The sequence below is a fragment of the Ceratotherium simum genome, chromosome 11 (assembly GCF_057802395.1).
Source record: "Ceratotherium simum simum isolate JZ-2026a chromosome 11, ASM5780239v1, whole genome shotgun sequence".
Lineage (NCBI taxonomy): Eukaryota > Metazoa > Chordata > Mammalia > Perissodactyla > Rhinocerotidae > Ceratotherium > Ceratotherium simum.
Window position 1 is genome coordinate 18478174 of NC_141910.1, and position 14760 is coordinate 18492933.

The following is a 14760-nucleotide window of genomic DNA, read 5'->3' on the forward strand; positions in this document are numbered from 1 at the left end:
GTGTGTGAGTGAGTATGACAAGTTTATTTTAAAATGTACATGGAAATGCAAAGGGCTAAAAATATCCAAGAAACTCCTGAAGATCTCTTTTTGAATAATAAAATTGGATATCTACCAGGTATCAAGACTTATAAAGTTATGTTAATTAAGATAGTGTGGCAATTGTGAAAGTGTAGACAAACAGATGAATGAAACAAAATAGACAGCTCAGAAACAGACCTTGACATAAGTGGACCCTTGATTTAAGACAAAGATTACGCTCCTGAGCAGTGGGAAAAGGGCTTTTTGATAATAAATACTGCTTGGTCAGTTTGATATTCACATGGAAAAAGAAACCTTTACCTCAAACCACATCCTCAAATCAAGTGCAAATTGATTATATATTTAATTGTGAAAGATAAGTAACATTCTAGAAGATGATAGGAATTGTCTTCATGACAGAAAATGAATTTTAAATTGAAAAAAGATCACCATCTATAAAGAAAATAATTATAAATCTGACTACACTAAATTGATAACTTGAGAATATATAACGCCTGTCCATCCAAAGACAACATTAAAGAGAATGAAAAGCAGGGCACAGATTGGAAGAAGAAATTTACAAGATGCAAAATTAAGGGCCCATATATAAAATATATGGAGAACTGATATAAATCAGTAAGAAAATGATTGACCACCAATGAGAAAAATGAGTCAGATAACTTTAGCAGCCTCTCTGAAAGAAAATCTAAATGATCAACAAACTTGTATAAAAGTGCTTAACAGCATTTGTAATGAGGAAAATGAAAATTAAAACCACAATGTGGTACTCCTCTACACCTATCAGAACGGCTAAAATTTAAAAAGACTAACAACAGGGGTATCAAGGAAGTAAACCAGCGATGAGACCACAGCCCCAGCCAAACACCTGGACTGCAGCCTGTGAGAGACCCAGAGCCAGAGGACCCACCAATGAGAATTATCACATTCTGCTGGTGAGAGCATAACTTTGTACAACCACTTTGGAAAACAGTTTTTGATCCAGCAGTCGCACTCCTAGGAATATAACCACTGGAAAGGCATGGACTTGTGCATCAAGATACATTTTATAAAAATGCTTTTAGCAGTAAAATTCAAAATTACTCCAAACTGGAAACAAACCAAATACCCTTCAAAAGTAGAGTCGGTAAATATGTTGAGCTAAATTTGCTCAACAAAATGCTACATAATAATGAAAATGAAAAACTACAGCTCCTTGCAATATGTGGAAAAATCTCATAAAGTTGAGCAAAGAGGCCAGACTCCCCTTCCTTCCCACTCCTTTCTCCCCAAGCATACTATATAATTCAATTTACATAAATTCTAACAGGCAAAATTAATCTTACTGTATAGGAATGTAAGCTTATGTGATGAAATTATCAAGATCAAGGAAGTGATAACCATAAAAGTCAGGATAATGGTTACTTTGGCCAGGGGAGAAGGGACAAGGATTAGAGGGGGACGAGGGAGGGGAGCATCTGATGCGTTTGCTTTGTCCCTTGTCTTGTTCTAGTTGTTAATTTTGTGATAATTCATTGAGCTGAACATGTTTTGTGTACTTTTCTCTATACAGGTTATATTTGTCAATAAAAATGTTATAAAATTTTAATGTAAGGCAAAAAGTCTCTGTTTCCACTGAGAAACTGATAGATATTTTTTCTTTGTAATTTACTCTGTTTTCCTTCTTCAGTTTGGCTGCCAGGAATCCTAGAACTAAATTTGAGGTTCTGTTCTAGCAATTATGTAAACCATTGTGACCAAATAATTCCTTTCTTTTTTCTCAGTCCTTGACTTTCTACTACTATTTCCCTTGCCATGACTGTTTTTGATCTACATATTCTAAAATCATTATTTAGTTTTATATATTTATAATTGGATATGACTGCTTGGGAGGTCACATCTCTTAAAATTCAAATTAACTACTTCAACCTCCAGTTATCTAAATTAATAGGAATATTGTTATTTCTCTCCAAGATCTCTCCTACCTCTTGACTGACCGAGAATCCCAGAAACAGCAAAAAAAAAAGTCAAATGTCCACTATAACACTTTATTAAATAGATGGCATCATAGCTATCCAAAAAACTTAATTTACCCTAAAAAATACCTAACTCACACTTAGAAAATAGTTAAAGTAGTTTAAAGAATTTAATAATGCCTATAGGAGTGATAACCATGTGGTAATCCTTTAAAGCATATTAATACTGTGAAATAAAATAACAATGAATAATTTCCCATAACTGTCCAGATTCTATAGTGCCCATGTAACCCTTGTAAAAAGGAACAGCTCGGGCCCAATGAGCAGACATGTGTTGTTACCTTAGCACACCCAGGATGGCTGTAATCTGTAGTCATTATGTGGTAGGAAACAGTTATAAGTTTTAGCTTGAAAGTTACTTAATTCACACAATCTGTTACAGTTCTAAATGTATTTCAAATTTAATGTACTTCCTGAGTATAACTCCTGAAATAAGTACAGTGCAATTAACTGCTTGAGAAAATGTTTTAATAAATAAAAGATAAGTCTTATAGACATTTGAATGCAATATTGATTCAAAACACCAAAACAGCATTTCTAAGCATTTGAATAATATGTGCATATAAGTCAGTTTTAATGCAACTAAAAACTTTTTAAGAAACCAGAGTTAAACTCTTACTTGCTGTACTTGCAGAAATTATCCATAAGCTTGATGGTGATTATTAAGCAAAAATTGAGACTTTGAGAGTCTGTTGCTAAGGAGCTTTTTTGTGGAGTGATTGCCTTGTCACTTCGTTACAATGATAGTATCTGCTGGATCAATGGCTAATTGTGAGGTCTTTATTTCAAGAAAAAAATATAAGAATCATAATGTGCTATTATGTAGTGCAGTGTATGTACTGAGCCTGCCCCAGCTCGGAATCTATCAGGATACAATTGACAGAATCTGAACAGGTTACAAAATGAGTAGAGAATTCTTTTACTGTCTTGTTACCCTGTTTCTTGAGATACCCCAAAATGCACCTGGATAAGTCCTGGGCCCATTTTTCCTCAGTCCTGACCTACTACCACTTATAACTAAAATCACCTACCATGCCTATCCCTCTCCTGAGGGACCTGCTCCGTCAAGAGCCTCTGCTGCCTAGATGACTTTGGTCCCACCACGTGGCCCCAATCAGGTAAAACTGCTTGGCCTAGAGGTGGGCGCCTAACTTTGGGAACCAATCCATAGGCTGACTGTGTGCTTCTGAGTGTCACAGAAAGATACATTGAGACAATCGTGTTTCCTCTTGGAGATTTGAAGTAACCACTTGCTAGAGGACCTTGTGCAAAACCATGGGGGGCCAGAAACTATGAGGAAGCTTGAAGATAGTGGAACAGAAAGAAGCAGCAGTGTTACCTGACAGAGGACCATTGGAATGAACATCTCTAGATTCCAGATACCTGGAAACAAACAACCATTCAGCCCCAGTGTCCCTGAGGACAGGTTCTATTGTAATTCCAGTCATTTCCTTTTCTCTTTCAATGCAAGCCTTTACAGTAAACTTAATTTTCTTGAGCTAGTTAATGACAGTTAGTCTGTATTCATTATATCCACAAAAGCTGAACTAAAACAAAGCTTGGGATCAAAGGTTATAGACTAATTGTTTATTAATTTTTATTAGAAGGCATGGATTGGGAACAGAGAAGTGCCAGCTGCAGAATGCTTTTATTTTAAATGCTGTTTGCAAAGCATGATACCAAAGCCATTCTTAAGGATAAGATGGTTGTTAAACTTTGGCAAAATCATACTTAATTAGAAATGATTTGAGTGGTTTTTTTTTTTTTTTTTTGGTGAGGAAGATCAGCCCTGAGCTAACATCCATGCCAATCCTCCTCTTTTTGCTGAGGAAGACTGGCCCTGTGCTAACATCCGTGCGCATCTTCCTCCACTTTATGTGGGACGCTGCCACAGCATGGCCTGACAAGCGGTGCATCAGTGCGTGCCCGGGATCTGAACCCTGGGCCGCCAGCAGCGGAGCACGTGCACTTAACCACTACACCACAGGGCCGGCCCCTTGAGTAGTTTTTTATAATAAGTAAAAGGAGTATTATTTTGAAAAGTTCAAAATAGAATGTAATAGAACCCCTTTGAAAGATGGGTTGGGAGCTAAAATATTTTAATGATTCATTTGAACCTGAGAAAAATTATAGTGGGCGCTGGCTATCATCTGAAATCACATTTCTCTTTTGTTTTTACTTTTCTTGGCTCGCTATTTTTATAAAAACCTGAAAGTTTAGAAAATATGGACTGTATTCGGTTGCTTTTCCAGCCCATACTCCAGGATGACATTTCAACCTCTGTTTTACCAGTGTCCTTAATTTCCTCTTCTTCTCAACCTGCCAATACACTTGCTTTGCTGGCCTCAAACTTTGGATCCATCACGCCACCTGCTTTCTCAGCTCCTACACCTGAGCTATTGAGTATGTTGGAGAGGTTCCCAACTGCACTACCATGAACCTATAGTCACCAGGTGAGCTTTCAATGGCACATGACAAAGTGTCACTGATCAGCAGGGCTCATGCTTCCATCCTCCAAAATAGAGATTTCAAATTTCTACAACTTCTATATAAGAATAGATACCATGAGAGAAATGAAGGGTTTAATTACTAAGAATAGGCTTATGATAACTCTTACATAAAATTTCATAATGGAATAAATCAGGTTTGTAATGTTTTAGCAATCACTCCATAGTACTAAATATATTTCCTGAAATCTTCCCCACAATCAAGATAATGAAAATATCCATCACCCCTAGAACTTTTCTTGTGCCCCTTTATATTACTTTGGTTTGTAACATGTAAGTTTATGTAATTTACTTTTGATTAATGGCTTTGTTTAACAATCAGCTCACAAAATTCCCAAAAATTTAACAATCAGCTCTTAAGAGATAGTCTGAGCTAGCTATAGCACATCACTGATTTCTTCCCTCTCATTCTCCTTTCTCCAGTTTAAGTAACCTCAGTTTCTTCAACATTTCCTCATCTTAGCTATTTTACAACCTTTTGTCAATTTTGAGCCTCTCAATTCAGTGATTAAGCTCAGAACTGGACCTAGAGAGTCCTACACTATAGGTTACCAGCTTAAAAATGAACCCAAGCTGTAAATGTTAAAGGAAAAGAAACCTGGGGCAATTCACCAGGGCTGGGAAATTAGAAGGTTGGTGGGAAAGGGCACTAGCCTTAGGATGGGACCCTTTCTAACTAAGTGACCCTTGGGAGATCAGTCTGTGGATGCTGATGGGAGGAATGAAGCAGGGCAGGTTACTCAGTTCTGGAGCGGGCATATTTTTTGCACAGCATGCTTTCTGCAGGCACCACTTAGCAGTACCACTAACTGAATTCAACCCCACTGATCATTTCAGGTACCAGCCCGCATTGGGCCTATATCTACGCAGGAATAATGGCTGTGGGTGTCATAGAGGTAATTTGAAAAGACATTTTTCTCTACAACTTTAAGTGAAACCTTGGGGAAAAAAATCCAAGCAGCCCCAAAATGTCTTATTCAGGGTTAATAACTTTCTTTTCCCTGACCGTGATGGAATCTAGTCATCATATGTGTGTTTTTGCTTTTATGAATACCAGGATGATGACCTGATTTTAAAGATTGCCCGTGACTCTTCTTCAAGCAGCAGGATCCAGATCATTCACTCTGTCACCATAATTTAAAAAACTCCTAAACTCTACCTGAGACTATTACAAATTTCTTTATTTTGTGGTAAAAATAATCGACTTGAATTTTTTACAACTGTTAATAATGTTTAGGTTAGCCTAGCCAAATGCATGCTTAGAGATGCTTGAAGTGTCCTAGATGCAAAAGGTTTTTTTGATGAATGGCTATGCTTACAGAATACTCTGACCAGAGCTGAAAATGGCTTTTGATTGTTTAGGAGTGAAATTACAGCATTTAAAACGTTAAAATTTTAAATAACATTTTAGTCAATTTGAATGTGAAAGAATAGACAGAAAAGAAGTTAGTTAAGTTGCAAAATCTATATTACAAAACTAACTCTACCATATCAATTCAGTTCCCAGTGTAAGAAAATTTTTCTTTCAACAGGGCTTTTCCTGTGTTTCAGACTACTGGAAAAGTATGATTTGTGTGTTTCATATGAATGTAATGGACTCTTTTGGCTTTGGTGTAGTATCAGTAGTCTGGGTAACAGTGCTGGGGAAAACTGGGCCCTGAGGGTTGTCATCTCATTGGCAAGTAATGTATGGAAAGCACAGGTAAGTTTATTCTGTTGTTCAACTGTTTTCGTAAGCCTGTTACCATGGCTTCTAAGCGCGTCAACAGGCAGCCCCTTTACCTGCTACTCTTCACATTTCCAAACCCTCCTTGTCCTCTACGTCCTCACTATTCAAAATCTAGCGTAAGGAAGCACAACCTGCTTGTCACCTGGGAACTTGTTAGAAATGCAGAACGTGGAGCCTGTCCCAGACCTGCGGATTCAGAATCTGCATAGCTACAAGATCCCCATTCATTCAGGACCACAGGAAAGTTCGAGAGATGATCATCTGCAGGGACTTTCGCTAATAATTTGGCCCACAATGATTAATGCCTCTTTTCTCTGAACTGCCACCTTACCTTTAGTCCATTCTATGTTATTTGGCTCTTGATTATATAATCCCATGTTTCTCACTAATTATTGGACATATGCAAATCTCATTTCCCTGACAATATTGTGTCCTCCTAGACCAGGGGTTGGCAAAATTCTGTAAAAGGCCACATGGTAAATATTTTAGGCTTTGCAGGCCACATACTGTGTCAGCTGCATATTCTTTTTGGGTTTGTTTACTCTTTAAAAATGTAAAAATTTGGGACTGGCCCCATGGCGTAGTGGTTAAGTTCACGCCCTCCACTTCGGTGGCCCAGGGTTCATGAGTTCAGATTCCGGGTCCAGACCTATGCACTGCTTATCAAGCCATGCTGTGGCAGGCATCCCACACATAAAATAGAGGAAGATGGGCACAGATCTTAGCTCAGGGCCAATCTTCTTCAGGAAAAAGAGGAGGATTGGCAATGGAGGTTATCTTAGGGCTAATCTTCCTCATCAGGAAAAAAAAAAAAAAAAGAAAAGTAAAAACCATTTCAGGTGGAGAACCATACAAAAACATGCCCCAGGTTACATTTAGTTCGTGGGCAGTAGATTACCCACTGCTGCCCTAGATGGCAGGGCCAGGGTTTGCTGGGCTCTTGGTACAGTACTTATGGAGGTCTACAATCAATGTTTATTATTCAATGGTTTGTTAAAGTCATTTCATATTCCCTTCTGCCTTATGTTCTAAAACATTTTGAGGTAAGGTCTAGGAAAAGTTATGAAAATTATTCTAATACTAATAAAAAAATAACATACTTTAGAAAGAAGCTATTAATAAGAATGGAAGATTTCAAATAACCTCATATATAGTTTTTCTTTTCTTATGGATGGCAAGACATAAAAGCAAACCATGAGTCCCCACTTGGTAAAAGAATGCAATCATAATCCTTAATTTTTCATTAAGACCATACTCATAAAGAAGTGTTGATATTCATTTCAGCTCAAGATAGGTACATCAAGAGCAAAAAGAATAAAGCTAATATGCCACAGGAGTTAGTTAAAAATTTTTTATGGCAATATCTATTTTGTGACTTGACCATAGTATTATTCTTTAGTCTCTAAGTGCTTATTAGATTGCAGCTTAACATTATTATGAGCCACCCCTTGTATTTAAGGTATATATTCATCGAGATTAGTTCTTTGATTGCATTAATACTTAAAGAATTAAAACAGTATTCACAAGAGAGGAATGAAAAAATGTTCTAGGAAAAGTGGCAACATAATACATATCTCTCTCTCTCTCTCTCTCACACACACACACACACACACACACACACACACGCACACACAAGCATGCTGACTTGTGTTACTGCTCCAGGCAATGTCAGGGAAAGAAACGGGTTTTCTGTGTAGGCTGATATTTTGTGGACTTTTTTTTTTTTTTTGACCCTTATAAGAAATGTAATAAGCTTATTTCAAGACCAGAAAAAAAAATGTAGTTTTCCTAGTAGGAAGGACCAAAAAACATTACTGTTACATAGCCTATAGATTGTTTCTTTCCTTGGTATCAAAAGAACTGGCCTGTGTTTGAAGTTCTGAATTTAATTAAGGCTATGCAGAATGTATTTAAATTTGTGAAAACATTTGCTATTAATATGATAAATCATTTTTATTAAGACATTGTTCATCTATAGAGGAAGAGAGTACATAATATTCAAGATTTAAAAGTAGATTATTTCTGTTTATATCTTTTTAAGCTTAGGTTTTGCTTGATACAGAAGGTTTTGCTTGATACAGAAGGTTTTGCTTGATTCACAAGAAGAGGGCCTTTAATTTACAAATATTTTAAGAATAGTTAACAGCTAATCTACAAAAAATCAATAAAAATACCATTATTTTTGTTTGCCTCCCCCACAATATTTTTTTCATTTTTCCACTGAAGGTTTTCCAAATTTTATTTTATTTCCATATATTTTTTCCTCTCTGGCGTTATTTTTAATAATCTAAGAACTGGCTGGGAGGGTCCTTGCTAAGCCCATTCTTAGTTCTGGTTATGCTTTGTAAGAGACATTTACATTTGTAAAGGAAATCTCCATTTGTAAAGATATCTTCTTCCCTATACCAGGAAGAAGAGGGAGATAGCCTTACCTAGAAACTTATCAGAACAGAAGGTGGGGACTTAAATCTGCATGATAAACTTACCTATTGTTAACTGTGCTGTTTCAGCAATGTGATATCTGACTCCTACTAGGTTCCTATAGATGACATCTCTCTGGAGCCTGGGTCACCATGGTAATGGGTGTTTTTGAGCTATTTTTTTCGGGAATTGGAACCCCTTGTCCACTTCAGGCCAGTTGAGACCACCAACCCATCAACTGGGCTCACGCAGACATGTGTCTGATAAGCGACTTTTTGACATCGGGAGGTTAAAGCTCCACCCTCAGGGCATGCTGACAGCACCATTCTGTGAACACGTGCGCTGCCAAGAGGCATGAAGCCTGACTATGCTCCTCAGATCATCAATTACCTCCTCTCTCCTCACCTCCAATCATTTCAGACTGGAGGTGAAGTGATTCACCTCCTACCCCATAAATATCCCTGAGTCTCTATTTTCAGGGAAGTGGATTTGAGATTCATGCTCCCGTTTCCACACTTGGCTGCCTTATGATTAATAAACCTCCTCTCTCTCTGCAATCTTGTCACCTCGGTGATTGGCTTTCTGGGCAGTGGGCAAAAACAGACCTGGTGTGGTAACAAATGTATTGATAGTTTTATTTGTGACTTGTTTTCCTTCCTTTTGTGATTTCCACAACTCAAGGACCAAAAAAGCCACAAAAATTTTCTTTCAGGTATATATGAGTGTGTGTGTGTGTGTGTGTGTGTATGTACATACATATATAGAGAGATATAAAATCTTGACTCTATCTTAAGTTCAATCTTATGTATAAAGGAAATACCTAACTTAATTTTTTTTTTTTCCCTGAAAGGCTAGTGAATTTTCTTAGCATGCTCATCAGCAGAATATATTTTTAGTTAGAATTGCATTTGGCTTTTAGAGAGACCTGAAAGACAGTGGCTTAAGCCAGAGGGTTCTCAGACTTTTAAACAGCATCAGAATCTCCTGGAGGGCTTGTTAAACCTAGGTTGTTGGGTCATTCCTCCAGAATCTTTGATTCAGTGGGTCTGGGGTAAGGTCCCAGGTGATGCTAATGCTGCTGGTCTAGGGACCACACTCAGAATGACTGTTTTAAATGAATAAGGGATTGAGGAATATCAGTGGTAAGGGAATGATGGTCTAGAGCTAGGCTACCCAGGCTGGTACCTGGTTATGTGATAGGTACCTGGGAACCCAGGCTCCTTGAATTTTTCTGCTACTTAATCTTTAAATTGGGGCTTTAGGCTTCATGGTCCTGTGATAGCTCCTGCAGTTCCCTGTTCCCTCTAGGAAGATGAGGAACAGGCTCCACCTGGGCCTTCCCCTTCCCTTCCCCTACTCTTTTTGCTTCTCTCCCCCAAGCTCTCCCTGGGGATTTCTGCTTACAGGTTTTTAGCTAGAACTGTGTCCCATGGCCACCTTTACCTGTAATAGCAACTTGGACACGTAGGGGTTTTTTTTAGCTAGCTACGTTACTACCCTGAACAAAACTGGATATGGCAGGCATTTGTGTGTTTTTGTGATTTCAGTGGAAATGTTTCTAGTGTTTCATCATTAGAAGTTGTTGGCTTATCATGTTAAGGAGATATCTTTCTTTCTTTCCTCACTTATAAGGCCTATCAGGTGTAGGATCTTTAAATGTGATAGTACATTTTTCTTATTTGGTATATTGATGTAGCTGGACTCATTGCATTAGCACATGTCCTAATACTAAATCGTCATTGCATTTATGCCCCATTATTCTCTAATGGTCTATTGAATTTGATTGCATATATTTTATTTGGATTTTTACATTATTTCTCTTAACTAAATTGGTATGTTGTTGACTTCACAGTTACGTTTAACAAGTTTTAATATAAGGGTTGTTCTAGCTTTGAAAAAAAAATTGTCAACTGTGCATGTATCCCTGGGAATCTACTAAGCTGAGGTTTACATGAATTATCCCATTCAAATTTCCTAGAAATTTTATGAAGTTCATCCCTTAACTATTCTCATTTTATAGATAAGGAAACTGGGTTTGAGAACAGTCATCTAAGGTCACCTATCTAGGAAATTCTAAGCCTCTTATTCCCTAGACTATTCTTAATTTATTTGATACACTGGGAAGCCTTCCATCTTTTGTTATGTTGTAGAATAGTTTGTGTTGTGTGGGAATTATTAATTTCTCAGAAGATTAAAATAATTTATCCATAAAATAAGTTCAGATATCCATTATCTGATTCTGTAGTCTTTTCGGGAAGTTATTTCATAACTTAAAATTTTCCCAGGGACCGGCCTGGTGGCCTAGTGGTTACGTTCATGTGTTCTGCTTTGGTGGCCAGGGGTTTGCGGGTTCGAATCCCAGTCACAGACCTATGCACTGCTTATCAAGCCATGCTGTGGCAGGTGTCCCACATATAAAATAGAGGAAGATGGGCATGGATGTTAGCCCAGGGCCAATCTTCCTCAGCAAAAAGAGGAGGATTGGCAAGAGATGTTAGCTCAGGGCTAATCTTCCTCACCAAAAAAAAACCTGAAAAAACCATTTTCCATATAATTTAGCTTTTCAATTTATTCTTGTCATTGTGGTTGTCAAATTTATTACCATAGAATTGAACACAGTATACACAGATGAAAATTATCTCCATATTTGTCATAATGTCTTTTTATTAGATTTATTAAAGAATTATAATTGCATATGTTTTTCTCAAAGAACTAGACCTTGACTTTATCTATCAGTTTTCTCTTTCTATTTTCTAATTCAGTATCCTATAAACATAACCATCATTACTTTCTACCCCTTGCTTTCCATAGAACATTATTATAGTTGTTTCTTTTTCAATACCTTGATGTAAAAATGATTAGTCTACTTTCTCTAATTATTTTGTTATTTTTAAAATTAATGCAAGCTTTTGACTCTATCAGTTTATTTTTAAATATAGCTTTTGGTTGAATCCCTTACCTTTTTACATATGTTATTTCATATTGCATTTGACTTTATGCTTAGCCAACGGTTATTTAGGAGAAGTTATTTTAATTCCCAAAGGATTATAAATATTTCTCTGACTTTTTTACTATTAATTTTTAGTAGTTTTGGATTTTTTTTTTTTTTGAGAAAGATTAGCCCTGAGCTAACATCTGTTGCCAATCCTCCTTTTTTTGGTGAGGAAGATTGTCTCTGGGCTAACATCTGTGCCCATCTTCTTCTACTTTATATGGGATGCTGCCACAGCATGGCTTGATGAGCGGTGCATAGGTCCATGCGCCGGATCTGAACCTATGAAGCCCGGGCACTGAAACGGAGCACATGGACTTAACCTCTACACCACCGGGCTGGCCCCGGTTTTGGATGTTTTTTATGTTGTGTTTTGTTTCACTATGATCAGAGAAAGTGGCCAGTACCATTTCCATTTTATGAAGTTTACTGGGATATTCTTTCTCCCTAGAAAATTATGAAATTATATTTTTCAAAGACATTTTAAAAGAAAGTTTTATATATTTTTGTCATACATGAAAATATGTCATATAATTAGTCTTTCTTAATTACTTTGTCATCAATTAAATTTTTTCTATTTGATGTTTCATAGACTAATAGTGGTTTAGGAAGAATAACATTATAATCATATTTCTGTCCATTTCTTCTGTTTTTATCAATATTAACCTTTTATATTTTTATAACCTGACACATAATTCCTACATCTTATGTCTCATTTTAATCTTATAAATTCATTCTCTTTATGCCATATATGCTTTTCTTTTCCTTTTTGGGTGTTTCCTTGTCAATGTTAATATCACTGTCTCTGCTTTATTTTTTTTAGCATTTGTTGGAAATATTGCTGACCATCTCACTCTGTTTAAGCTTTTTATTTGTTTTTGTTTTAAATATTTTTCTTGCAAGCAACAGTTAGGATTTTTAAAAACTAAATCTAAGAATTTTCTTTTTCTTAATAAGGAATTTTAAAACAATGTGCATTAATTGTTATAATCTTTTTGATCTACTTTGGAAATTTTATTTTTCTAAGTTTATGCTTCTTGTTATTTTTCTTATTATCTGCCTTTTACTAGATGAACTATGTATTTTTTCATTTGTATTTTGTTCAGCGATTTGGAAGATAGAATCCTGTTTTTGGTTCTTTTTAGGGGTTATTTTTCAATTAAAAATACAGAAATCTATCAATCTTTGATTATTCATTCAGCAAGCATTTTTTTTGAGTGGGCTTTGTAAGCTAGGTAGTATTCTATGCCATGAGTTACCATAGTTGGCAAATAAATAAATAAATACATAAATAAAAATGGTATAGTCTCTGCCTTTGTGAATTTTATAGTCCATAGACCAAAACGTATATTTGCTAAAGAATCACACAACAATGTTACAAAAGTCAGGGTTCAACCAGAGAAGTAGAACCAGTGGAAGATATATATTAAGAAATTTTTTTCAAGAAGGTGGCTTACTCAATTGTGTGCAGTAGGGAGGCCAGTCGGAAATTTGTAGGGCAGGCTATCAGAAAGGGCAGGCTGGAATCTCTCAAGCATGGGCTGAAGCTGCTGTCCACACAAGGAAATTTCCTTTTCTTTAGGGAAGCCTCAGCTTTGCTTTTAAGGCCTTTCAACTGAGTGAATCAGTTCCGCCTAGATCTAGGATAATCTCCCTAGCTTAAAATCAACTGATTATAGACTTTAATCACATCTACAAAATCACATCTTCACAGCAACACCCAGAATAGTGTTTGATTGAATAACGGGACTATGCCAAGTTGACATACCAAAAAGATCATTAAAAGTGTAAAATTACAATCATGGGAAGTATTCTAAGGAAGATGTGCATAGTATTATAAAACTGAACAAGAGAGAAATTGACTTAGCCATGGAAACCAGGCAGGTCTGGGTCCCTTCATTGTCCATCTTGTTGCTTGGCCTAATACTTCATAAATATTTGGGAGTCATGGGCCCTGTTGACTTTACAGGTTGGCTAAGACTTCATAGCCACAACATGCTGACTATAGTCTTAAAGGGAATGACTTTACCGAATTTATATGTACCCAAATTATTTTCCACATGAGCCAGGCCAAAAGAAATCTCTCTTTTAAATGGCTCTGAGAGTGTTCTTTGCTTTCAAATGTAAACATAAACAAACAAATATTCTATCATCAACAGCAACAAAAACATGTTCAGCCTTCAAAAAAGCATTTTAAGACGTTTTTGAAATCTAATAAACTTTTGAGTAATTGAAACTTAATGTTCTATCTTCAGTTCTTGACAAAACCTCTTGAAAAGGTAATAAATATCCCTGGGGTTGATAAAATGACTTTCATTGCAGAAGACAATCTTCATAGAGGATGTAGACAGCCCCTGGGTGCCAGTGTAGTCCAGTAAAGAACATAATGAGCCTCAGTACTGTGTGTACAGTTTCCATCTTCACCATAGAAGCAAAAATAAATGTGTGGCTAATCATTGCAGGCACTCCATCTGCACCTTAGGTACCCAGATGTTTCATCCAATTGAAGTTTTACTCAGCAAATAAACTTTTTTACCATTTCAAAGGTGCTGGTAGCCTTTAGAGTTTTCAAAAAGTGTTCATAAACCAGGAATTTTTCTTCGGTGACTTCAGTGTGGATATACTGGATAAAAACCAGGAGCTGGCTGCAGAGAGATGTCAGGATCAAATTTCATCCTGAATATAAAGAGAATAACTGTCAATTCATCCATATTCTGCTTCAAAACATTAGAAAGTCAGCAGTTCTGGAGTGGATAAAATCATTTGCCAAAGGCCCTGCCTCACTTTTTTTTCCTCTTCTCGAATATACAACCAGTCCCATGATTTCCGGGGCACATGGCTCTACCATGGTCTCCATAGCTGTAAGAGTCTTCTTTTGATTGGATTTGAGATAAGCAAATTTGGAGGATGCTTCTGATAAGTGTTGTGTGTCAGAACTAATACAAGTTTTGGGAAAGTTGTAGTCTTTGCACATTGAACCTCTTTTTTAGGTAAAGATCTGTACTAATATGTTGTTAGGATGAACAGTTGTAAATTCTTGGATCAGCCCTATAATCT